The following is a 24029-nucleotide window of genomic DNA, read 5'->3' on the forward strand; positions in this document are numbered from 1 at the left end:
AAGCCCGTGACATGGTGGATGTGTGGAAAATGCATGTGTTTTTTTCCAGGGTGAGTAGACAGTGTATGTTGCAAGCTCTGTTAGATGCAGAGTTGGCGATTTCGGCTCCTGAGGAAAATGGTGGAGGGCAAAGGAGCTTTGAAAGCTTGAGCTGCTGATGACTTTTCCCTGGATATGGCTTCTTGCAAAGCTTGAAAGATGCAGAGTAGCGGCTTTCAGCCATTAAGGACTCCAAGTGGCAGAAAAAGCCTAGAGAAGAGTGCCTCGTGTGAGGATCGAACTCACGACCTTCAGATTATGAGACTGACGCGCTACCTACTGCGCTAACGAGGCAGCGTGCTGGAAGATGGGCACTTGTCCCCCCTGCCCACCACGCTTGGAAGACTATGGCGGTGCTAGTTTTCTTCTCGCTTTGGTTTTCTCTATTTCTCCCACAGCAGCCTTGGCAGTTTTCCCATATGGTCTAGCGCTTAGGATTCCTGGTTTTCACCCAGGCGGCCCGGGTTCGACTCCCGGTATGGGAAATGCAAGACATTTTAGTGACACGCTTGCTCCTGCTTCTTAAACCTGCCAAACTCTTTTCCCCTTGCAACCTCAAATCATTCCCTTGTTGGCAAAGTACCAAGCAACGCAACATACATGCTCTGCTTCAACAACCCCTAGTGCTTTACTTCCAACTGCTTTACAAATCTGCCCGCATAGTCCAGCGGGTCTTGCTGCTTTGCCTCCCTCTCTCTACGCTCATTTTGAGGACAATTTATCAAAGAGTCGAAAGACATGCGAAGACTAAAAACTTGCAAACACTCACAGTCATCACTGACCGGTCATAAAAACCCAATGAAATCAACGAAGAAAACCCCAGGCGACATTAAGAATATTCCGTCCCCACCTTGCCTTCATGGAAGGAAAACAAAACAAAACAAAGGCCTACACTATGGCAGGACTGGTGGACCCAGTTTTGGTGCCGCAGATAAAACAGAAACAAATCATTGCACATTCTTACAAAGAAACAACATCCACAGTGGTTATCATACGCTGAGAGCAAACCATGAACTAAAGGCAAAGCCAAAGAGCCTCGGCTTTTCATGTGCCAAGAGAAAAGGGTGAAACTGAGAAGGACCAGAAAGATCTTTCACTCTTTTTTTGAAAAAAAAAAACCAAAAACTCTTTACATTCCTCTCTGTCTCTTCAATTTCATTCCCTGTCTTGTCCAAGTGCTGAGCAATGGGGCACATGTGCTTGCTTTCAACAAGCCTTATTGGGCTTGATATGAAATTGCTTTTGGAAATCTGGCCTTTCATTTCAAAGAGGTTGCTGCTTTTCTTCCGCTTTTCGCCACTCCTTCTATAAGATGCTGAGAGACACTATTAAAAAGCCTTTGAAACATAGCAAAGTGAAGCAAAAACACTCAATGCCCATTTCAGAAGCGGTCCTTCTCCAGTTTCCCACAGTTGCTAAAAAGGGCCTAATCCACGTCAAGGCTGGGAGTCCAACGTTTGCGGGTAAAGATAGGAGGGAATGCTATTTCTTTTGGGCTTCTTTCCAAGGAAGCCAAATCCATGCACAAATCATTTCCCACCAGTAATCATGCAGTGAGGAAAAGCGGCGAAAGGGGGAAGTTAAAGTACCCGTGCTGTTCAAAGGCAAAGAAAGCGTTTTGAAATCAGGGAGGACAACAAGGTGGGGACTTTTCCCATTTTTCCCACCTTTGTAAAAGCCCTTTTGAATCCTCTGTTCTGTTTTCTTTCTGTGTGATGAAAGGGAGTGAAGCCCGTGACATGGTGGATGTGTGGAAAATGCATGTGTTTTTTTCCAGGGTGAGTAGACAGTGTATGTTGCAAGCTCTGTTAGATGCAGAGTTGGCGATTTCGGCTCCTGAGGAAAATGGTGGAGGGCATAGGAGCTTTGAAAGCTTGAGCTGCTGATGACTTTTCCCTGGATATGGCTTCTTGCAAAGCTTGAAAGATGCAGAGTAGCGGCTTTCAGCCATTAAGAACTCCAAGTGGCAGAAAAAGCCTAGAGAAGAGTGCCCCGTGTGAGGATCAAACTCACGACCTTCAGATTATGAGACTGACGCGCTACCTACTGCGCTAACGAGGCTGCGTGCTGGAAGATGGGCACTTGTCCCCCCTGCCCACCACGCTTGGAAGACCATGGCGGTGCTAGTTTTCTTCTCGCTTTGGTTTTCTCTATTTCTCCCACAGCAGCCTTGGCAGTTTTCCCATATGGTCTAGCGCTTAGGATTCCTGGTTTTCACCCAGGCGGCCCGGGTTCGACTCCCGGTATGGTAAATGCAAGACATTTTAGTGACACGCTTGCTCCTGCTGCTTAAACCTGCCAAACTCTTTTCCCCTTGCAACCTCAAATCATTCCCTTGTTGGCAAAGTACCAAGCAACGCAACATACATGCTCTGCTTCAACAACCCCTAGTGCTTTACTTCCAATTGCTTTACAAATCTGCCCGCATAGTCCAGCGGGTCTTGCTGCTTTGCCTCCCTCTCTCTACGCTCATTTTGAGGACAATTTATCAAAGAGTCGAAAGACATGCGAAGACTAAAAACTTGCAAACACTCACAGTCATCACTGACCGGTCATAAAAACCCAATGAAATCAACGAAGAAAACCCCAGGCGACATTAAGAATATTCCGTCCCCACCTTGCCTTCATGGAAGGAAAACAAAACAAAACAAAGGCCTACACTATGGCAGGACTGATGGACCCAGTTTTGGTGCCGCAGATAAAACAGAAACAAATCATTGCACATTCTTACAAAGAAACAACATCCACAGTGGTTATCATACGCTGAGAGCAAACCATGAACTAAAGGCAAAGCCAAAGAGCCTCGGCTTTTCATGTGCCAAGAGAAAAGGGTGAAACTGAGAAGGACCAGAAAGATCTTTCACTCTTTTTTTGAAAAAAAAAAAACCAAAAACTCTTTACATTCCTCTCTGTCTCTTCAATTTCATTCCCTGTCTTGTCCAAGTGCTGAGCAATGGGGCACATGTGCTTGCTTTCAACAATCCTTATTGGGCTTGATATGAAATTGCTTTTGGAAATCTGGCCTTTCATTTCAAAGAGGTTGCTGCTTTTCTTCCGCTTTTCGCCACTCCTTCTATAAGATGCTGAGAGACACTATTAAAAAGCCTTTGAAACATAGCAAAGTGAAGCAAAAACACTCAATGCCCATTTCAGAAGCGGTCCTTCTCCAGTTTCCCACAGTTGCTAAAAAGGGCCTAATCCACGTCAAGGCTGGGAGTCCAACGTTTGCGGGTAAAGATAGGAGGGAATGCTATTTCTTTTGGGCTTCTTTCCAAGGAAGCCAAATCCATGCACAAATCATTTCCCACCGGTAATCATGCAGTGAGGAAAAGCGGCGAAAGGGGGAAGTTAAAGTACCCGTGCTGTTCAAAGGCAAAGAAAGCGTTTTGAAATCAGGGAGGACAACAAGGTGGGGACTTTTCCCATTTTTCCCACCTTTGTAAAAGCCCTTTTGAATCCTCTGTTCTGTTTTCTTTCTGTGTGATGAAAGGGAGTGAAGCCCGTGACATGGTGGATGTGTGGAAAATGCATGTGTTTTTTTCCAGGGTGAGTAGACAGTGTATGTTGCAAGCTCTGTTAGATGCAGAGTTGGCGATTTCGGCTCCTGAGGAAAATGGTGGAGGGCATAGGAGCTTTGAAAGCTTGAGCTGCTGATGACTTTTCCCTGGATATGGCTTCTTGCAAAGCTTGAAAGATGCAGAGTAGCGGCTTTCAGCCATTAAGGACTCCAAGTGGCAGAAAAAGCCTAGAGAAGAGTGCCCCGTGTGAGGATCGAACTCACGACCTTCAGATTATGAGACTGACGTGCTACCTACTGCGCTAACGAGGCTGCGTGCTGGAAGATGGGCACTTGTCCCCCCTGCCCACCACGCTTGGAAGACCATGGCGGTGCTAGTTTTCTTCTCGCTTTGGTTTTCTCTATTTCTCCCACAGCAGCCTTGGCAGTTTTCCCATATGGTCTAGCGGTTAGGATTCCTGGTTTTCACCCAGGCGGCCCGGGTTCGACTCCCGGTATGGGAAATGCAAGACATTTTAGTGACACGCTTGCTCCTGCTGCTTAAACCTGCCAAACTCTTTTCCCCTTGCAACCTCAAATCATTCCCTTGTTGGCAAAGTACCAAGCAACGCAACATACATGCTATGCTTCAACAACCCCTAGTGCTTTACTTCCAACTGCTTTACAAATCTGCCCGCATAGTCCAGCGGGTCTTGCTGCTTTGCCTCCCTCTCTCTACGCTCATTTTGAGGACAATTTATCAAAGAGTCGAAAGACATGCGAAGACTAAAAACTTGCAAACACTCACAGTCATCACTGACTGGTCATAAAAACCCAATGAAATCAACGAAGAAAACCCCAGGCGACATTAAGAATATTCCGTCCCCACCTTGCCTTCATGGAAGGAAAACAAAACAAAACAAAGGCCTACACTATGGCAGGACTGGTGGACCCAGTTTTGGTGCCGCAGATAAAACAGAAACAAATCATTGCACATTCTTACAAAGAAACAACATCCACAGTGGTTATCATACGCTGAGAGCAAACCATGAACTAAAGGCAAAGCCAAAGAGCCTCGGCTTTTCATGTGCCAAGAGAAAAGGGTGAAACTGAGAAGGACCAGAAAGATCTTTCACTCTTTTTTTGAAAAAAAAAAACCAAAAACTCTTTACATTCCTCTCTGTCTCTTCAATTTCATTCCCTGTCTTGTCCAAGTGCTGAGCAATGGGGCACATGTGCTTGCTTTCAACAAGCCTTATTGGGCTTGATATGAAATTGCTTTTGGAAATCTGGCCTTTCATTTCAAAGAGGTTGCTGCTTTTCTTCCGCTTTTCGCCACTCCTTCTATAAGATGCTGAGAGACACTATTAAAAAGCCTTTGAAACATAGCAAAGTGAAGCAAAAACACTCAATGCCCATTTCAGAAGCGGTCCTTCTCCAGTTTCCCACAGTTGCTAAAAAGGGCCTAATCCACGTCAAGGCTGGGAGTCCAACGTTTGCGGGTAAAGATAGGAGGGAATGCTATTTCTTTTGGGCTTCTTTCCAAGGAAGCCAAATCCATGCACAAATCATTTCCCACCGGTAATCATGCAGTGAGGAAAAGCGGCGAAAGGGGGAAGTTAAAGTACCCGTGCTGTTCAAAGGCAAAGAAAGCGTTTTGAAATCAGGGAGGACAACAAGGTGGGGACTTTTCCCATTTTTCCCACCTTTGTAAAAGCCCTTTTGAATCCTCTGTTCTGTTTTCTTTCTGTGTGATGAAAGGGAGTGAAGCCCGTGACATGGTGGATGTGTGGAAAATGCATGTGTTTTTTTCCAGGGTGAGTAGACAGTGTATGTTGCAAGCTCTGTTAGATGCAGAGTTGGCGATTTCGGCTCCTGAGGAAAATGGTGGAGGGCATAGGAGCTTTGAAAGCTTGAGCTGCTGATGACTTTTCCCTGGATATGGCTTCTTGCAAAGCTTGAAAGATGCAGAGTAGCGGCTTTCAGCCATTAAGGACTCCAAGTGGCAGAAAAAGCCTAGAGAAGAGTGCCCCGTGTGAGGATCGAACTCACGACCTTCAGATTATGAGACTGACGCGCTACCTACTGCGCTAACGAGGCTGCGTGCTGGAAGATGGGCACTTGTCCCCCCTGCCCACCACGCTTGGAAGACCATGGCGGTGCTAGTTTTCTTCTCGCTTTGGTTTTCTCTATTTCTCCCACAGCAGCCTTGGCAGTTTTCCCATATGGTCTAGCGGTTAGGATTCCTGGTTTTCACCCAGGCGGCCCGGGTTCGACTCCCGGTATGGGAAATGCAAGCCATTTTAGTGACACGCTTGCTCCTGCTGCTTAAACCTGCCAAACTCTTTTCCCCTTGCAACCTCAAATCATTCCCTTGTTGGCAAAGTTCCAAGCAACGCAACATACATGCTCTGCTTCAACAACCCCTAGTGCTTTACTTCCAACTGCTTTACAAATCTGCCCGCATAGTCCAGCGGGTCTTGCTGCTTTGCCTCCCTCTCTCTACGCTCATTTTGAGGACAATTTATCAAAGAGTCGAAAGACATGCGAAGACTAAAAACTTGCAAACACTCACAGTCATCACTGACCGGTCATAAAAACCCAATGAAATCAACGAAGAAAACCCCAGGCGACATTAAGAATATTCCGTCCCCACCTTGCCTTCATGGAAGGAAAACAAAACAAAACAAAGGCCTACACTATGGCAGGACTGGTGGACCCAGTTTTGGTGCCGCAGATAAAACAGAAACAAATCATTGCACATTCTTACAAAGAAACAACATCCACAGTGGTTATCATACGCTGAGAGCAAACCATGAACTAAAGGCAAAGCCAAAGAGCCTCGGCTTTTCATGTGCCAAGAGAAAAGGGTGAAACTGAGAAGGACCAGAAAGATCTTTCACTCTTTTTTTGAAAAAAAAAAACCAAAAACTCTTTACATTCCTCTCTGTCTCTTCAATTTCATTCCCTGTCTTGTCCAAGTGCTGAGCAATGGGGCACATGTGCTTGCTTTCAACAAGCCTTATTGGGCTTGATATGAAATTGCTTTTGGAAATCTGGCCTTTCATTTCAAAGAGGTTGCTGCTTTTTTTCCGCTTTTCGCCACTCCTTCTATAAGATGCTGAGAGACACTATTAAAAAGACTTTGAAACATAGCAAAGTGAAGCAAAAACACTCAATGCCCATTTCAGAAGCGGTCCTTCTCCAGTTTCCCACAGTTGCTAAAAAGGGCCTAATCCACGTCAAGGCTGGGAGTCCAACGTTTGCGGGTAAAGATAGGAGGGAATGCTATTTCTTTTGGGCTTCTTTTCAAGGAAGCCAAATCCATGCACAAATCATTTCCCACCGGTAATCATGCAGTGAGGAAAAGCGGCGAAAGGGGGAAGTTAAAGTACCCGTGCTATTCAAAGGCAAAGAAAGCGTTTTGAAATCAGGGAGGACAACAAGGTGGGGACTTTTCCCATTTTTCCCACCTTTGTAAAAGCCCTTTTGAATCCTCTGTTCTGTTTTCTTTCTGTGTGATGAAAGGGAGTGAAGCCCGTGACATGGTGGATGTGTGGAAAATGCATGTGTTTTTTTCCAGGGTGAGTAGACAGTGTATGTTGCAAGCTCTGTTAGATGCAGAGTTGGCGATTTCGGCTCCTGAGGAAAATGGTGGAGGGCAAAGGAGCTTTGAAAGCTTGAGCTGCTGATGACTTTTCCCTGGATATGGCTTCTTGCAAAGCTTGAAAGATGCAGAGTAGCGGCTTTCAGCCATTAAGGACTCTAAGTGGCAGAAAAAGCCTAGAGAAGAGTGCCTCGTGTGAGGATCGAACTCACGACCTTCAGATTATGAGACTGACGCGCTACCTACTGCGCTAACGAGGCTGCGTGCTGGAAGATGGGCACTTGTCCTCCCTGCCCACCACGCTTGGAAGACCATGGCGGTGCTAGTTTTCTTCTCGCTTTGGTTTTCTCTATTTCTCCCACAGCAGCCTTGGCAGTTTTCCCATATGGTCTAGCGGTTAGGATTCCTGGTTTTCACCCAGGCGGCCCGGGTTCGACTCCCGGTATGGGAAATGCAAGACATTTTAGTGACACGCTTGCTCCTGCTGCTTAAACCTGCCAAACTCTTTTCCCCTTGCAACCTCAAATCATTCCCTTGTTGGCAAAGTACCAAGCAACGCAACATACATGCTCTGCTTCAACAACCCCTAGTGCTTTACTTCCAACTGCTTTACAAATCTGCCCGCATAGTCCAGCGGGTCTTGCTGCTTTGCCTCCCTCTCTCTACGCTCATTTTGAGGACAATTTATCAAAGAGTCGAAACACATGCGAACACTAAAAACTTGCAAACACTCACAGTCATCACTGACCGGTCATAAAAACCCAATGAAATCAATGAAGAAAACCCCAGGCGACATTAAGAATATTCCGTCCCCACCTTGCCTTCATGGAAGGAAAACAAAACAAAACAAAGGCCTACACTATGGCAGGACTGGTGGACCCAGTTTTGGTGCCGCAGATAAAACAGAAACAAATCATTGCACATTCTTACAAAGAAACAACATCCACAGTGGTTATCATACGCTGAGAGCAAACCATGAACTAAAGGCAAAGCCAAAGAGCCTCGGCTTTTCATGTGCCAAGAGAAAAGGGTGAAACTGAGAAGGACCAGAAAGATCTTTCACTCTTTTTTTGAAAAAAAAAAACCAAAAACTCTTTACATTCCTCTCTGTCTCTTCAATTTCATTCCCTGTCTTGTCCAAGTGCTGAGCAATGGGGCACATGTGCTTGCTTTCAACAAGCCTTATTGGGCTTGATATGAAATTGCTTTTGGAAATCTGGCCTTTCATTTCAAAGAGGTTGCTGCTTTTCTTCCGCTTTTTGCCACTCCTTCTATAAGATGCTGAGAGACACTATTAAAAAGCCTTTGAAACATAGCAAAGTGAAGCAAAAACACTCAATGCCCATTTCAGAAGCGGTCCTTCTCCAGTTTCCCACAGTTGCTAAAAAGGGCCTAATCCACGTCAAGGCTGGGAGTCCAACGTTTGCGGGTAAAGATAGGAGGGAATGCTATTTCTTTTGGGCTTCTTTCCAAGGAAGCCAAATCCATGCACAAATCATTTCCCACCGGTAATCATGCAGTGAGGAAAAGCGGCGAAAGGGGGAAGTTAAAGTACCCGTGCTGTTCAAAGGCAAAGAAAGCGTTTTGAAATCAGGGAGGACAACAAGGTGGGGACTTTTCCCATTTTTCCCACCTTTGTAAAAGCCCTTTTGAATCCTCTGTTCTGTTTTCTTTCTGTGTGATGAAAGGGAGTGAAGCCCGTGACATGGTGGATGTGTGGAAAATGCATGTGTTTTTTTCCAGGGTGAGTAGACAGTGTATGTTGCAAGCTCTGTTAGATGCAGAGTTGGCGATTTCGGCTCCTGAGGAAAATGGTGGAGGGCAAAGGAGCTTTGAAAGCTTGAGCTGCTGATGACTTTTCCCTGGATATGGCTTCTTGCAAAGCTTGAAAGATGCAGAGTAGCGGCTTTCAGCCATTAAGGACTCCAAGTGGCAGAAAAAGCCTAGAGAAGAGTGCCTCGTGTGAGGATCGAACTCACGACCTTCAGATTATGAGACTGACGCGCTACCTACTGCGCTAACGAGGCTGCGTGCTGGAAGATGGGCACTTGTCCCCCCTGCCCACCACGCTTGGAAGACCATGGCGGTGATAGTTTTCTTCTCGCTTTGGTTTTCTCTATTTCTCCCACAGCAGCCTTGGCAGTTTTCCCATATGGTCTAGCGGTTAGGATTCCTGGTTTTCACCCAGGCGGCCCGGGTTCGACTCCCGGTATGGGAAATGCAAGACATTTTAGTGACACGCTTGCTCCTGCTGCTTAAACCTGCCAAACTCTTTTCCCCTTGCAACCTCAAATCATTCCCTTGTTGGCAAAGTACCAAGCAACGCAACATACATGCTCTGCTTCAACAACCCCTAGTGCTTTACTTCCAACTGCTTTACAAATCTGCCCGCATAGTCCAGCGGGTCTTGCTGCTTTGCCTCCCTCTCTCTACGCTCATTTTGAGGACAATTTATCAAAGAGTCGAAAGACATGCGAACACTAAAAACTTGCAAACACTCACAGTCATCACTGACCGGTCATAAAAACCCAATGAAATCAACGAAGAAAACCCCAGGCGACATTAAGAATATTCCGTCCCCACCTTGCCTTCATGGAAGGAAAACAAAACAAAACAAAGGCCTACACTATGGCAGGACTGGTGGACCCAGTTTTGGTGCCGCAGATAAAACAGAAACAAATCATTGCACATTCTTACAAAGAAACAACATCCACAGTGGTTATCATACGCTGAGAGCAAACCATGAACTAAAGGCAAAGCCAAAGAGCCTCGGCTTTTCATGTGCCAAGAGAAAAGGGTGAAACTGAGAAGGACCAGAAAGATCTTTCACTCTTTTTTTGAAAAAAAAAAACCAAAAACTCTTTACATTCCTCTCTGTCTCTTCAATTTCATTCCCTGTCTTGTCCAAGTGCTGAGCAATGGGGCACATGTGCTTGCTTTCAACAAGCCTTATTGGGCTTGATATGAAATTGCTTTTGGAAATCTGGCCTTTCATTTCAAAGAGGTTGCTGCTTTTCTTCCGCTTTTTGCCACTCCTTCTATAAGATGCTGAGAGACACTATTAAAAAGCCTTTGAAACATAGCAAAGTGAAGCAAAAACACTCAATGCCCATTTCAGAAGCGGTCCTTCTCCAGTTTCCCACAGTTGCTAAAAAGGGCCTAATCCACGTCAAGGCTGGGAGTCCAACGTTTGCGGGTAAAGATAGGAGGGAATGCTATTTCTTTTGGGCTTCTTTCCAAGGAAGCCAAATCCATGCACAAATCATTTCCCACCGGTAATCATGCAGTGAGGAAAAGCGGCGAAAGGGGGAAGTTAAAGTACCCGTGCTGTTCAAAGGCAAAGAAAGCGTTTTGAAATCAGGGAGGACAACAAGGTGGGGACTTTTCCCATTTTTCCCACCTTTGTAAAAGCCCTTTTGAATCCTCTGTTCTGTTTTCTTTCTGTGTGATGAAAGGGAGTGAAGCCCGTGACATGGTGGATGTGTGGAAAATGCATGTGTTTTTTTCCAGGGTGAGTAGACAGTGTATGTTGCAAGCTCTGTTAGATGCAGAGTTGGCGATTTCGGCTCCTGAGGAAAATGGTGGAGGGCAAAGGAGCTTTGAAAGCTTGAGCTGCTGATGACTTTTCCCTGGATATGGCTTCTTGCAAAGCTTGAAAGATGCAGAGTAGCGGCTTTCAGCCATTAAGGACTCCAAGTGGCAGAAAAAGCCTAGAGAAGAGTGCCTCGTGTGAGGATCGAACTCACGACCTTCAGATTATGAGACTGACGCGCTACCTACTGCGCTAACGAGGCTGCGTGCTGGAAGATGGGCACTTGTCCCCCCTGCCCACCACGCTTGGAAGACCATGGCGGTGATAGTTTTCTTCTCGCTTTGGTTTTCTCTATTTCTCCCACAGCAGCCTTGGCAGTTTTCCCATATGGTCTAGCGGTTAGGATTCCTGGTTTTCACCCAGGCGGCCCGGGTTCGACTCCCGGTATGGGAAATGCAAGACATTTTAGTGACACGCTTGCTCCTGCTGCTTAAACCTGCCAAACTCTTTTCCCCTTGCAACCTCAAATCATTCCCTTGTTGGCAAAGTACCAAGCAACGCAACATACATGCTCTGCTTCAACAACCCCTAGTGCTTTACTTCCAACTGCTTTACAAATCTGCCCGCATAGTCCAGCGGGTCTTGCTGCTTTGCCTCCCTCTCTCTACGCTCATTTTGAGGACAATTTATCAAAGAGTCGAAAGACATGCGAACACTAAAAACTTGCAAACACTCACAGTCATCACTGACCGGTCATAAAAACCCAATGAAATCAACGAAGAAAACCCCAGGCGACATTAAGAATATTCCGTCCCCACCTTGCCTTCATGGAAGGAAAACAAAACAAAACAAAGGCCTACACTATGGCAGGACTGGTGGACCCAGTTTTGGTGCCGCAGATAAAACAGAAACAAATCATTGCACATTCTTACAAAGAAACAACATCCACAGTGGTTATCATACGCTGAGAGCAAACCATGAACTAAAGGCAAAGCCAAAGAGCCTCGGCTTTTCATGTGCCAAGAGAAAAGGGTGAAACTGAGAAGGACCAGAAAGATCTTTCACTCTTTTTTTGAAAAAAAAAAACCAAAAACTCTTTACATTCCTCTCTGTCTCTTCAATTTCATTCCCTGTCTTGTCCAAGTGCTGAGCAATGGGGCACATGTGCTTGCTTTCAACAAGCCTTATTGGGCTTGATATGAAATTGCTTTTGGAAATCTGGCCTTTCATTTCAAAGAGGTTGCTGCTTTTCTTCCGCTTTTCGCCACTCCTTCTATAAGATGCTGAGAGACACTATTAAAAAGCCTTTGAAACATAGCAAAGTGAAGCAAAAACACTCAATGCCCATTTCAGAAGCGGTCCTTCTCCAGTTTCCCACAGTTGCTAAAAAGGGCCTAATCCACGTCAAGGCTGGGAGTCCAACGTTTGCGGGTAAAGATAGGAGGGAATGCTATTTCTTTTGGGCTTTTTTCCAAGGAAGCCAAATCCATGCACAAATCATTTCCCACCGGTAATCATGCAGTGAGGAAAAGCGGCGAAAGGGGGAAGTTAAAGTACCCGTGCTGTTCAAAGGCAAAGAAAGCGTTTTGAAATCAGGGAGGACAACAAGGTGGGGACTTTTCCCATCTTTGTAAAAGCCCTTTTGAATCCTCTGTTCTGTTTTCTTTCTGTGTGATGAAAGGGAGTGAAGCCCGTGACATGGTGGATGTGTGGAAAATGCATGTGTTTTTTTCCAGGGTGAGTAGACAGTGTATGTTGCAAGCTCTGTTAGATGCAGAGTTGGCGATTTCGGCTCCTGAGGAAAATGGTGGAGGGCATAGGAGCTTTGAAAGCTTGAGCTGCTGATGACTTTTCCCTGGATATGGCTTCTTGCAAAGCTTGAAAGATGCAGAGTAGCGGCTTTCAGCCATTAAGGACTCCAAGTGGCAGAAAAAGCCTAGAGAAGAGTGCCCCGTGTGAGGATCGAACTCACGACCTTCAGATTATGAGACTGACGCGCTACCTACTGCGCTAACGAGGCTGCGTGCTGGAAGATGGGCACTTGTCCCCCCTGCCCACCACGCTTGGAAGACCATGGCGGTGCTAGTTTTCTTCTCGCTTTGGTTTTCTCTATTTCTCCCACAGCAGCCTTGGCAGTTTTCCCATATGGTCTAGCGGTTAGGATTCCTGGTTTTCACCCAGGCGCCCCGGATTCGACTCCCGGTATGGGAAATGCAAAATATTTTAGTGACACGCTTGCTCCTGCTGCTTAAACCTGCCAAACTCTTTTCCCCTTGCAACCTCAAATCATTCCCTTGTTGGCAAAGTACCAAGCAACGCAACATACATGCTCTGCTTCAACAACCCCTAGTGCTTTACTTCCAACTGCTTTACAAATCTGCCCGCATAGTCCAGCGGGTCTTGCTGCTTTGCCTCCCTCTCTCTACGCTCATTTTGAGGACAATTTATCAAAGAGTCGAAACACATGCGAACACTAAAAACTTGCAAACACTCACAGTCATCACTGACCGGTCATAAAAACCCAATGAAATCAACGAAGAAAACCCCAGGCGACATTAAGAATATTCCGTCCCCACCTTGCCTTCATGGAAGGAAAACAAAACAAAACAAAGGCCTACACTATGGCAGGACTGGTGGACCCAGTTTTGGTGCCGCAGATAAAACAGAAACAAATCATTGCACATTCTTACAAAGAAACAACATCCACAGTGGTTATCATACGCTGAGAGCAAACCATGAACTAAAGGCAAAGCCAAAGAGCCTCGGCTTTTCATGTGCCAAGAGAAAAGGGTGAAACTGAGAAGGACCAGAAAGATCTTTCACTCTTTTTTTGAAAAAAAAAAACCAAAAACTCTTTACATTCCTCTCTGTCTCTTCAATTTCATTCCCTGTCTTGTCCAAGTGCTGAGCAATGGGGCACATGTGCTTGCTTTCAACAAGCCTTATTGGGCTTGATATGAAATTGCTTTTGGAAATCTGGCCTTTCATTTCAAAGAGGTTGCTGCTTTTCTTCCGCTTTTCGCCACTCCTTCTATAAGATGCTGAGAGACACTATTAAAAAGCCTTTGAAACATAGCAAAGTGAAGCAAAAACACTCAATGCCCATTTCAGAAGCGGTCCTTCTCCAGTTTCCCACAGTTGCTAAAAAGGGCCTAATCCACGTCAAGGCTGGGAGTCCAACGTTTGCGGGTAAAGATAGGAGGGAATGCTATTTCTTTTGGGCTTCTTTCCAAGGAAGCCAAATCCATGCACAAATCATTTCCCACCGGTAATCATGCAGTGAGGAAAAGCGGCGAAAGGGGGAAGTTAAAGTACCCGTGCTGTTCAAAGGCAAAGAAAGCGTTTTGAAATCAGGGAGGACAACAAGGTGGGGACTTTTCCCATTTTTCCCACCTTTGTAAAAGCCCTTTTGAATCCTCTGTTCTGTTTTCTTTCTGTGTGATGAAAGGGAGTGAAGCCCGTGACATGGTGGATGTGTGGAAAATGCATGTGTTTTTTTCCAGGGTGAGTAGACAGTGTATTTTGCAAGCTCTGTTAGATGCAGAGTTGGCGATTTCGGCTCCTGAGGAAAATGGTGGAGGGCATAGGAGCTTTGAAAGCTTGAGCTGCTGATGACTTTTCCCTGGATATGGCTTCTTGCAAAGCTTGAAAGATGCAGAGTAGCGGCTTTCAGCCATTAAGGACTCCAAGTGGCAGAAAAAGCCTAGAGAAGAGTGCCCCGTGTGAGGATCGAACTCACGACCTTCAGATTATGAGACTGACGCGCTACCTACTGCGCTAACGAGGCTGCGTGCTGGAAGATGGGCACTTGTCCCCCCTGCCCACCACGCTTGGAAGACCATGGCGGTGCTAGTTTTCTTCTCGCTTTGGTTTTCTCTATTTCTCCCACAGCAGCCTTGGCAGTTTTCCCATATGGTCTAGCGGTTAGGATTCCTGGTTTTCACCCAGGCGGCCCGGGTTCGACTCCCGGTATGGGAAATGCAAGCCGTTTTAGTGACACGCTTGCTCCTGCTGCTTAAACCTGCCAAACTCTTTTCCCCTTGCAACCTCAAATCATTCCCTTGTTGGCAAAGTAGCAAGCAACGCAACATACATGCTCTGCTTCAACAACCCCTAGTGCTTTACTTCCAACTGCTTTACAAATCTGCCCGCATAGTCCAGCGGGTCTTGCTTCTTTGCCTCCCTCTCTCTACGCTCATTTTGAGGACAATTTATCAAAGAGTCGAAACACATGCGAAGACTAAAAACTTGCAAACACTCACAGTCATCACTGACCGGTCATAAAAACCCAATGAAATCAACGAAGAAAACCCCAGGCGACATTAAGAATATTCCGTCCCCACCTTGCCTTCATGGAAGGAAAACAAAACAAAACAAAGGCCTACACTATGGCAGGACTGGTGGACCCAGTTTTGGTGCCGCAGATAAAACAGAAACAAATCATTGCACATTCTTACAAAGAAACAACATCCACAGTGGTTATCATACGCTGAGAGCAAACCATGAACTAAAGGCAAAGCCAAAGAGCCTCGGCTTTTCATGTGCCAAGAGAAAAGGGTGAAACTGAGAAGGACCAGAAAGATCTTTCACTCTTTTTTTGAAAAAAAAAAACCAAAAACTCTTTACATTCCTCTCTGTCTCTTCAATTTCATTCCCTGTCTTGTCCAAGTGCTGAGCAATGGGGCACATGTGCTTGCTTTCAACAAGCCTTATTGGGCTTGATATGAAATTGCTTTTGGAAATCTGGCCTTTCATTTCAAAGAGGTTGCTGCTTTTCTTCCGCTTTTTGCCACTCCTTCTATAAGATGCTGAGAGACACTATTAAAAAGCCTTTGAAACATAGCAAAGTGAAGCAAAAACACTCAATGCCCATTTCAGAAGCGGTCCTTCTCCAGTTTCCCACAGTTGCTAAAAAGGGCCTAATCCACGTCAAGGCTGGGAGTCCAACGTTTGCGGGTAAAGATAGGAGGGAATGCTATTTCTTTTGGGCTTTTTTCCAAGGAAGCCAAATCCATGCACAAATCATTTCCCACCGGTAATCATGCAGTGAGGAAAAGCGGCGAAAGGGGGAAGTTAAAGTACCCGTGCTGTTCAAAGGCAAAGAAAGCGTTTTGAAATCAGGGAGGACAACAAGGTGGGGACTTTTCCCATTTTTCCCACCTTTGTAAAAGCCCTTTTGAATCCTCTGTTCTGTTTTCTTTCTGTGTGATGAAAGGGAGTGAAGCCCGTGACATGGTGGATGTGTGGAAAATGCATGTGTTTTTTTCCAGGGTGAGTAGACAGTGTATGTTGCAAGCTCTGTTAGATGCAGAGTTGGCGATTTCGGCTCCTGAGGAAAATGGTGGAGGGCAAAGGAGCTTTGAAAGCTTGAGCTGCTGATGACTTTTCCCTTGATATGGCTTCTTGCAAAGCTTGAAAGATGCAGAGTAGCGGCTTTCAGCCATTAAGGACTCTAAGTGGCAGAAAAAGCCTAGAGAAGAGTGCCTCGTGTGAGGATCGAACTCACGACCTTCAGATTATGAGACTGACGCGCTACCTACTGCGCTAACAAGGCTGCGTGCTGGAAGATGGGCACTTGTCCTCCCTGCCCACCACGCTTGGAAGACCATGGCGGTGCTAGTTTTCTTCTCGCTTTGGTTTTCTCTATTTCTCCCACAGCAGCCTTGGCAGTTTTCCCATATGGTCTAGCGGTTAGGATTCCTGGTTTTCACCCAGGCGGCCCGGGTTCGACTCCCGGTATGGGAAATGCAAGACATTTTAGTGACACGCTTGCTCCTGCTGCTTAAACCTGCCAAACTCTTTTCCCCTTGCAACCTCAAATCATTCCCTTGTTGGCAAAGTACCAAGCAACGCAACATACATGCTCTGCTTCAACAACCCCTAGTGCTTTACTTCCAACTGCTTTACAAATCTGCCCGCATAGTCCAGCGGGTCTTGCTGCTTTGCCTCCCTCTCTCTACGCTCATTTTGAGGACAATTTATCAAAGAGTCGAAAGACATGCGAACACTAAAAACTTGCAAACACTCACAGTCATCACTGACCGGTCATAAAAACCCAATGAAATCAATGAAGAAAACCCCAGGCGACATTAAGAATATTCCGTCCCCACCTTGCCTTCATGGAAGGAAAACAAAACAAAACAAAGGCCTACACTATGGCAGGACTGGTGGACCCAGTTTTGGTGCCGCAGATAAAACAGAAACAAATCATTGCACATTCTTACAAAGAAACAACATCCACAGTGGTTATCATACGCTGAGAGCAAACCATGAACTAAAGGCAAAGCCAAAGAGCCTCGGCTTTTCATGTGCCAAGAGAAAAGGGTGAAACTGAGAAGGACCAGAAAGATCTTTCACTCTTTTTTTGAAAAAAAAAAACCAAAAACTCTTTACATTCCTCTCTGTCTCTTCAATTTCATTCCCTGTCTTGTCCAAGTGCTGAGCAATGGGGCACATGTGCTTGCTTTCAACAAGCCTTATTGGGCTTGATATGAAATTGCTTTTGGAAATCTGGCCTTTCATTTCAAAGAGGTTGCTGCTTTTCTTCCGCTTTTTGCCACTCCTTCTATAAGATGCTGAGAGACACTATTAAAAAGCCTTTGAAACATAGCAAAGTGAAGCAAAAACACTCAATGCCCATTTCAGAAGCGGTCCTTCTCCAGTTTCCCACAGTTGCTAAAAAGGGCCTAATCCACGTCAAGGCTGGGAGTCCAACGTTTGCGGGTAAAGATAGGAGGGAATGCTATTTCTTTTGGGCTTCTTTCCAAGGAAGCCAAATCCATGCACAAATCATTTCCCACCGGTAATCATGCAGTGAGGAAAAGCGGCGAAAGGGGGAAGTTAAAGTACCCGTGCTGTTCAAAGGCAAAGAAAGCGTTTTGAAATCAGGGAGGACAACAAGGTGGGGACTTTTCCCATTTTTCCCACCTTTGTAAAAGCCCTTTTGAATCCTCTGTTCTGTTTTCTTTCTGTGTGATGAAAGGGAGTGAAGCCCGTGACATGGTGGATGTGTGGAAAATGCATGTGTTTTTTTCCAGGGTGAGTAGACAGTGTATTTTGCAAGCTCTGTTAGATGCAGAGTTGGCGATTTCGGCTCCTGAGGAAAATGGTGGAGGGCATAGGAGCTTTGAAAGCTTGAGCTGCTGATGACTTTTCCCTGGATATGGCTTCTTGCAAAGCTTGAAAGATGCAGAGTAGCGGCTTTCAGCCATTAAGGACTCCAAGTGGCAGAAAAAGCCTAGAGAAGAGTGCCCCGTGTGAGGATCGAACTCACGACCTTCAGATTATGAGACTGACGCGCTACCTACTGCGCTAACGAGGCTGCGTGCTGGAAGATGGGCACTTGTCCCCCCTGCCCACCACGCTTGGAAGACCATGGCGGTGCTAGTTTTCTTCTCGCTTTGGTTTTCTCTATTTCTCCCACAGCAGCCTTGGCAGTTTTCCCATATGGTCTAGCGGTTAGGATTCCTGGTTTTCACCCAGGCGGCCCGGGTTCGACTCCCGGTATGGGAAATGCAAGCCGTTTTAGTGACACGCTTGCTCCTGCTGCTTAAACCTGCCAAACTCTTTTCCCCTTGCAACCTCAAATCATTCCCTTGTTGGCAAAGTACCAAGCAACGCAACATACATGCTCTGCTTCAACAACCCCTAGTGCTTTACTTCCAACTGCTTTACAAATCTGCCCGCATAGTCCAGCGAGTCTTGCTGGTTTGCCTCCCTCTCTCTACGCTCATTTTGAGGACAATTTATCAAAGAGTCGAAACACATGCGAAGACTAAAAACTTGCAAACACTCACAGTCATCACTGACCGGTCATAAAAACCCAATGAAATCAACGAAGAAAACCCCAGGCGACATTAAGAATATTCCGTCCCCACCTTGCCTTCATGGAAGGAAAACAAAACAAAACAAAGGCCTACACTATGGCAGGACTGGTGGACCCAGTTTTGGTGCCGCAGATAAAACAGAAACAAATCATTGCACATTCTTACAAAGAAACAACATCCACAGTGGTTATCATACGCTGAGAGCAAACCATGAACTAAAGGCAAAGCCAAAGAGCCTCGGCTTTTCATGTGCCAAGAGAAAAGGGTGAAACTGAGAAGGACCAGAAAGATCTTTCACTCTTTTTTTGAAAAAAAAAAACCAAAAACTCTTTACATTCCTCTCTGTCTCTTCAATTTCATTCCCTGTCTTGTCCAAGTGCTGAGCAATGGGGCACATGTGCTTGCTTTCAACAAGCCTTATTGGGCTTGATATGAAATTGCTTTTGGAAATCTGGCCTTTCATTTCAAAGAGGTTGCTGCTTTTCTTCCGCTTTTTGCCACTCCTTCTATAAGATGCTGAGAGACACTATTAAAAAGCCTTTGAAACATAGCAAAGTGAAGCAAAAACACTCAATGCCCATTTCAGAAGCGGTCCTTCTCCAGTTTCCCACAGTTGCTAAAAAGGGCCTAATCCACGTCAAGGCTGGGAGTCCAACGTTTGCGGGTAAAGATAGGAGGGAATGCTATTTCTTTTGGGCTTCTTTCCAAGGAAGCCAAATCCATGCACAAATCATTTCCCACCGGTAATCATGCAGTGAGGAAAAGCGGCGAAAGGGGGAAGTTAAAGTACCCGTGCTGTTCAAAGGCAAAGAAAGCGTTTTGAAATCAGGGAGGACAACAAGGTGGGGACTTTTCCCATTTTTCCCACCTTTGTAAAAGCCCTTTTGAATCCTCTGTTCTGTTTTCTTTCTGTGTGATGAAAGGGAGTGAAGCCCGTGACATGGTGGATGTGTGGAAAATGCATGTGTTTTTTTCCAGGGTGAGTAGACAGTGTATGTTGCAAGCTCTGTTAGATGCAGAGTTGGCGATTTCGGCTCCTGAGGAAAATGGTGGAGGGCAAAGGAGCTTTGAAAGCTTGAGCTGCTGATGACTTTTCCCTGGATATGGCTTCTTGCAAAGCTTGAAAGATGCAGAGTAGCGGCTTTCAGCCATTAAGGACTCCAAGTGGCAGAAAAAGCCTAGAGAAGAGTGCCTCGTGTGAGGATCGAACTCACGACCTTCAGATTATGAGACTGACGCGCTACCTACTGCGCTAACGAGGCTGCGTGCTGGAAGATGGGCACTTGTCCCCCCTGCCCACCACGCTTGGAAGACCATGGCGGTGATAGTTTTCTTCTCGCTTTGGTTTTCTCTATTTCTCCCACAGCAGCCTTGGCAGTTTTCCCATATGGTCTAGCGGTTAGGATTCCTGGTTTTCACCCAGGCGGCCCGGGTTCGACTCCCGGTATGGGAAATGCAAGACATTTTAGTGACACGCTTGCTCCTGCTGCTTAAACCTGCCAAACTCTTTTCCCCTTGCAACCTCAAATCATTCCCTTGTTGGCAAAGTACCAAGCAACGCAACATACATGCTCTGCTTCAACAACCCCTAGTGCTTTACTTCCAACTGCTTTACAAATCTGCCCGCATAGTCCAGCGGGTCTTGCTGCTTTGCCTCCCTCTCTCTACGCTCATTTTGAGGACAATTTATCAAAGAGTCGAAAGACATGCGAACACTAAAAACTTGCAAACACTCACAGTCATCACTGACCGGTCATAAAAACCCAATGAAATCAACGAAGAAAACCCCAGGCGACATTAAGAATATTCCGTCCCCACCTTGCCTTCATGGAAGGAAAACAAAACAAAACAAAGGCCTACACTATGGCAGGACTGGTGGACCCAGTTTTGGTGCCGCAGATAAAACAGAAACAAATCATTGCACATTCTTACAAAGAAACAACATCCACAGTGGTTATCATACGCTGAGAGCAAACCATGAACTAAAGGCAAAGCCAAAGAGCCTCGGCTTTTCATGTGCCAAGAGAAAAGGGTGAAACTGAGAAGGACCAGAAAGATCTTTCACTCTTTTTTTGAAAAAAAAAAACCAAAAACTCTTTACATTCCTCTCTGTCTCTTCAATTTCATTCCCTGTCTTGTCCAAGTGCTGAGCAATGGGGCACATGTGCTTGCTTTCAACAAGCCTTATTGGGCTTGATATGAAATTGCTTTTGGAAATCTGGCCTTTCATTTCAAAGAGGTTGCTGCTTTTCTTCCGCTTTTCGCCACTCCTTCTATAAGATGCTGAGAGACACTATTAAAAAGCCTTTGAAACATAGCAAAGTGAAGCAAAAACACTCAATGCCCATTTCAGAAGCGGTCCTTCTCCAGTTTCCCACAGTTGCTAAAAAGGGCCTAATCCACGTCAAGGCTGGGAGTCCAACGTTTGCGGGTAAAGATAGGAGGGAATGCTATTTCTTTTGGGCTTCTTTCCAAGGAAGCCAAATCCATGCATAAATCATTTCCCACCGGTAATCATGCAGTGAGGAAAAGCGGCGAAAGGGGGAAGTTAAAGTACCCGTGCTGTTCAAAGGCAAAGAAAGCGTTTTGAAATCAGGGAGGACAACAAGGTGGGGACTTTTCCCATCTTTGTAAAAGCCCTTTTGAATCCTCTGTTCTGTTTTCTTTCTGTGTGATGAAAGGGAGTGAAGCCCGTGACATGGTGGATGTGTGGAAAATGCATGTGTTTTTTTCCATGGTGAGTAGACAGTGTATGTTGCAAGCTCTGTTAGATGCAGAGTTGGCGATTTCGGCTCCTGAGGAAAATGGTGGAGGGCATAGGAGCTTTGAAAGCTTGAGCTGCTGATGACTTTTCCCTGGATATGGCTTCTTGCAAAGCTTGAAAGATGCAGAGTAGCGGCTTTCAGCCATTAAGGACTCCAAGTGGCAGAAAAAGCCTAGAGAAGAGTGCCCCGTGTGAGGATCGAACTCACGACCTTCAGATTATGAGACTGACGCGCTACCTACTGCGCTAACGAGGCTGCGTGCTGGAAGATGGGCACTTGTCCCCCCTGCCCACCACGCTTGGAAGACCATGGCGGTGCTAGTTTTCTTCTCGCTTTGGTTTTCTCTATTTCTCCCACAGCAGCCTTGGCAGTTTTCCCATATGGTCTAGCGGTTAGGATTCCTGGTTTTCACCCAGGCGCCCCGGATTCGACTCCCGGTATGGGAAATGCAAAATATTTTAGTGACACGCTTGCTCCTGCTGCTTAAACCTGCCAAACTCTTTTCCCCTTGCAACCTCAAATCATTCCCTTGTTGGCAAAGTACCAAGCAACGCAACATACATGCTCTGCTTCAACAACCCCTAGTGCTTTACTTCCAACTGCTTTACAAATCTGCCCGCATAGTCCAGCGGGTCTTGCTGCTTTGCCTCCCTCTCTCTACGCTCATTTTGAGGACAATTTATCAAAGAGTCGAAACACATGCGAACACTAAAAACTTGCAAACACTCACAGTCATCACTGACCGGTCATAAAAACCCAATGAAATCAACGAAGAAAACCCCAGGCGACATTAAGAATATTCCGTCCCCACCTTGCCTTCATGGAAGGAAAACAAAACAAAACAAAGGCCTACACTATGGCAGGACTGGTGGACCCAGTTTTGGTGCCGCAGATAAAACAGAAACAAATCATTGCACATTCTTACAAAGAAACAACATCCACAGTGGTTATCATACGCTGAGAGCAAACCATGAACTAAAGGCAAAGCCAAAGAGCCTCGGCTTTTCATGTGCCAAGAGAAAAGGGTGAAACTGAGAAGGACCAGAAAGATCTTTCACTCTTTTTTTGAAAAAAAAAAACCAAAAACTCTTTACATTCCTCTCTGTCTCTTCAATTTCATTCCCTGTCTTGTCCAAGTGCTGAGCAATGGGGCACATGTGCTTGCTTTCAACAAGCCTTATTGGGCTTGATATGAAATTGCTTTTGGAAATCTGGCCTTTCATTTCAAAGAGGTTGCTGCTTTTCTTCCGCTTTTCGCCACTCCTTCTATAAGATGCTGAGAGACACTATTAAAAAGCCTTTGAAACATAGCAAAGTGAAGCAAAAACACTCAATGCCCATTTCAGAAGCGGTCCTTCTCCAGTTTCCCACAGTTGCTAAAAAGGGCCTAATCCACGTCAAGGCTGGGAGTCCAACGTTTGCGGGTAAAGATAGGAGGGAATGCTATTTCTTTTGGGCTTCTTTCCAAGGAAGCCAAATCCATGCACAAATCATTTCCCACCGGTAATCATGCAGTGAGGAAAAGCGGCGAAAGGGGGAAGTTAAAGTACCCGTGCTGTTCAAAGGCAAACAAAGCGTTTTGAAATCAGGGAGGACAACAAGGTGGGGACTTTTCCCATTTTTCCCACCTTTGTAAAAGCCCTTTTGAATCCTCTGTTCTGTTTTCTTTCTGTGTGATGAAAGGGAGTGAAGCCCGTGACATGGTGGATGTGTGGAAAATGCATGTGTTTTTTTCCAGGGTGAGTAGACAGTGTATTTTGCAAGCTCTGTTAGATGCAGAGTTGGCGATTTCGGCTCCTGAGGAAAATGGTGGAGGGCATAGGAGCTTTGAAAGCTTGAGCTGCTGATGACTTTTCCCTGGATATGGCTTCTTGCAAAGCTTGAAAGATGCAGAGTAGCGGCTTTCAGCCATTAAGGACTCCAAGTGGCAGAAAAAGCCTAGAGAAGAGTGCCCCGTGTGAGGATCGAACTCACGACCTTCAGATTATGAGACTGACGCGCTACCTACTGCGCTAACGAGGCTGCGTGCTGGAAGATGGGCACTTGTCCCCCCTGCCCACCACGCTTGGAAGACCATGGCGGTGCTAGTTTTCTTCTCGCTTTGGTTTTCTCTATTTCTCCCACAGCAGCCTTGGCAGTTTTCCCATATGGTCTAGCGGTTAGGATTCCTGGTTTTCACCCAGGCGGCCCGGGTTCGACTCCCGGTATGGGAAATGCAAGCCGTTTTAGTGACACGCTTGCTCCTGCTGCTTAAACCTGCCAAACTCTTTTCCCCTTGCAACCTCAAATCATTCCCTTGTTGGCAAAGTACCAAGCAACGCAACATACATGCTCTGCTTCAACAACCCCTAGTGCTTTACTTCCAACTGCTTTACAAATCTGCCCGCATAGTCCAGCGGGTCTTGCTTCTTTGCCTCCCTCTCTCTACGCTCATTTTGAGGACAATTTATCAAAGAGTCGAAACACATGCGAAGACTAAAAACTTGCAAACACTCACAGTCATCACTGACCGGTCATAAAAACCCAATGAAATCAACGAAGAAAACCCCAGGCGACATTAAGAATATTCCGTCCCCACCTTGCCTTCATGGAAGGAAAACAAAACAAAACAAAGGCCTACACTATGGCAGGACTGGTGGACCCAGTTTTGGTGCCGCAGATAAAACAGAAACAAATCATTGCACATTCTTACAAAGAAACAACATCCACAGTGGTTATCATACGCTGAGAGCAAACCATGAACTAAAGGCAAAGCCAAAGAGCC

At 45.9% G+C, this 24029-nt stretch overlaps 27 non-coding genes across 27 annotated transcripts; 13 read left to right on the forward strand and 14 right to left on the reverse strand.

Annotated features, from left to right (window-relative positions):
• Positions 1-260: 260 nt before the first annotated feature.
• Positions 261-333, reverse strand: TRNAM-CAU (transfer RNA methionine (anticodon CAU)). Its single transcript has one exon. It is a non-coding gene; the product is annotated as a tRNA-Met (tRNA).
• Positions 334-452: 119 nt separating this feature from the next.
• TRNAE-UUC (transfer RNA glutamic acid (anticodon UUC)) lies at positions 453-524 on the forward strand. Its single transcript has one exon. It is a non-coding gene; the product is annotated as a tRNA-Glu (tRNA).
• A 1503-nt stretch (positions 525-2027) lies between these two features.
• TRNAM-CAU (transfer RNA methionine (anticodon CAU)) lies at positions 2028-2100 on the reverse strand. Its single transcript has one exon. It is a non-coding gene; the product is annotated as a tRNA-Met (tRNA).
• A 1695-nt stretch (positions 2101-3795) lies between these two features.
• On the reverse strand, positions 3796-3868 carry TRNAM-CAU (transfer RNA methionine (anticodon CAU)). Its single transcript has one exon. It is a non-coding gene; the product is annotated as a tRNA-Met (tRNA).
• Positions 3869-3987: 119 nt separating this feature from the next.
• Positions 3988-4059, forward strand: TRNAE-UUC (transfer RNA glutamic acid (anticodon UUC)). Its single transcript has one exon. It is a non-coding gene; the product is annotated as a tRNA-Glu (tRNA).
• A 1503-nt stretch (positions 4060-5562) lies between these two features.
• On the reverse strand, positions 5563-5635 carry TRNAM-CAU (transfer RNA methionine (anticodon CAU)). The gene has a single exon. It is a non-coding gene; the product is annotated as a tRNA-Met (tRNA).
• Positions 5636-5754: 119 nt separating this feature from the next.
• Positions 5755-5826, forward strand: TRNAE-UUC (transfer RNA glutamic acid (anticodon UUC)). The gene has a single exon. It is a non-coding gene; the product is annotated as a tRNA-Glu (tRNA).
• A 1503-nt stretch (positions 5827-7329) lies between these two features.
• On the reverse strand, positions 7330-7402 carry TRNAM-CAU (transfer RNA methionine (anticodon CAU)). Its single transcript has one exon. It is a non-coding gene; the product is annotated as a tRNA-Met (tRNA).
• Positions 7403-7521: 119 nt separating this feature from the next.
• Positions 7522-7593, forward strand: TRNAE-UUC (transfer RNA glutamic acid (anticodon UUC)). The gene has a single exon. It is a non-coding gene; the product is annotated as a tRNA-Glu (tRNA).
• A 1503-nt stretch (positions 7594-9096) lies between these two features.
• On the reverse strand, positions 9097-9169 carry TRNAM-CAU (transfer RNA methionine (anticodon CAU)). The gene has a single exon. It is a non-coding gene; the product is annotated as a tRNA-Met (tRNA).
• A 119-nt stretch (positions 9170-9288) lies between these two features.
• On the forward strand, positions 9289-9360 carry TRNAE-UUC (transfer RNA glutamic acid (anticodon UUC)). The gene has a single exon. It is a non-coding gene; the product is annotated as a tRNA-Glu (tRNA).
• A 1503-nt stretch (positions 9361-10863) lies between these two features.
• On the reverse strand, positions 10864-10936 carry TRNAM-CAU (transfer RNA methionine (anticodon CAU)). The gene has a single exon. It is a non-coding gene; the product is annotated as a tRNA-Met (tRNA).
• A 119-nt stretch (positions 10937-11055) lies between these two features.
• TRNAE-UUC (transfer RNA glutamic acid (anticodon UUC)) lies at positions 11056-11127 on the forward strand. The gene has a single exon. It is a non-coding gene; the product is annotated as a tRNA-Glu (tRNA).
• Positions 11128-12621: 1494 nt separating this feature from the next.
• TRNAM-CAU (transfer RNA methionine (anticodon CAU)) lies at positions 12622-12694 on the reverse strand. The gene has a single exon. It is a non-coding gene; the product is annotated as a tRNA-Met (tRNA).
• Positions 12695-12813: 119 nt separating this feature from the next.
• On the forward strand, positions 12814-12885 carry TRNAE-UUC (transfer RNA glutamic acid (anticodon UUC)). The gene has a single exon. It is a non-coding gene; the product is annotated as a tRNA-Glu (tRNA).
• Positions 12886-14388: 1503 nt separating this feature from the next.
• TRNAM-CAU (transfer RNA methionine (anticodon CAU)) lies at positions 14389-14461 on the reverse strand. Its single transcript has one exon. It is a non-coding gene; the product is annotated as a tRNA-Met (tRNA).
• A 119-nt stretch (positions 14462-14580) lies between these two features.
• TRNAE-UUC (transfer RNA glutamic acid (anticodon UUC)) lies at positions 14581-14652 on the forward strand. Its single transcript has one exon. It is a non-coding gene; the product is annotated as a tRNA-Glu (tRNA).
• A 1503-nt stretch (positions 14653-16155) lies between these two features.
• Positions 16156-16228, reverse strand: TRNAM-CAU (transfer RNA methionine (anticodon CAU)). The gene has a single exon. It is a non-coding gene; the product is annotated as a tRNA-Met (tRNA).
• Positions 16229-16347: 119 nt separating this feature from the next.
• On the forward strand, positions 16348-16419 carry TRNAE-UUC (transfer RNA glutamic acid (anticodon UUC)). Its single transcript has one exon. It is a non-coding gene; the product is annotated as a tRNA-Glu (tRNA).
• A 1503-nt stretch (positions 16420-17922) lies between these two features.
• TRNAM-CAU (transfer RNA methionine (anticodon CAU)) lies at positions 17923-17995 on the reverse strand. The gene has a single exon. It is a non-coding gene; the product is annotated as a tRNA-Met (tRNA).
• A 119-nt stretch (positions 17996-18114) lies between these two features.
• On the forward strand, positions 18115-18186 carry TRNAE-UUC (transfer RNA glutamic acid (anticodon UUC)). Its single transcript has one exon. It is a non-coding gene; the product is annotated as a tRNA-Glu (tRNA).
• Positions 18187-19689: 1503 nt separating this feature from the next.
• TRNAM-CAU (transfer RNA methionine (anticodon CAU)) lies at positions 19690-19762 on the reverse strand. The gene has a single exon. It is a non-coding gene; the product is annotated as a tRNA-Met (tRNA).
• Positions 19763-19881: 119 nt separating this feature from the next.
• TRNAE-UUC (transfer RNA glutamic acid (anticodon UUC)) lies at positions 19882-19953 on the forward strand. The gene has a single exon. It is a non-coding gene; the product is annotated as a tRNA-Glu (tRNA).
• Positions 19954-21447: 1494 nt separating this feature from the next.
• On the reverse strand, positions 21448-21520 carry TRNAM-CAU (transfer RNA methionine (anticodon CAU)). Its single transcript has one exon. It is a non-coding gene; the product is annotated as a tRNA-Met (tRNA).
• Positions 21521-21639: 119 nt separating this feature from the next.
• On the forward strand, positions 21640-21711 carry TRNAE-UUC (transfer RNA glutamic acid (anticodon UUC)). The gene has a single exon. It is a non-coding gene; the product is annotated as a tRNA-Glu (tRNA).
• Positions 21712-23214: 1503 nt separating this feature from the next.
• On the reverse strand, positions 23215-23287 carry TRNAM-CAU (transfer RNA methionine (anticodon CAU)). The gene has a single exon. It is a non-coding gene; the product is annotated as a tRNA-Met (tRNA).
• Positions 23288-23406: 119 nt separating this feature from the next.
• On the forward strand, positions 23407-23478 carry TRNAE-UUC (transfer RNA glutamic acid (anticodon UUC)). Its single transcript has one exon. It is a non-coding gene; the product is annotated as a tRNA-Glu (tRNA).
• The last annotated feature ends 551 nt before the right edge of the window (positions 23479-24029 follow it).

The sequence above is a fragment of the Staurois parvus genome, unplaced genomic scaffold (assembly GCF_062004578.1).
Source record: "Staurois parvus isolate SC_StPar_1 unplaced genomic scaffold, SC_StPar_1.0 ptg000662l, whole genome shotgun sequence".
Lineage (NCBI taxonomy): Eukaryota > Metazoa > Chordata > Amphibia > Anura > Ranidae > Staurois > Staurois parvus.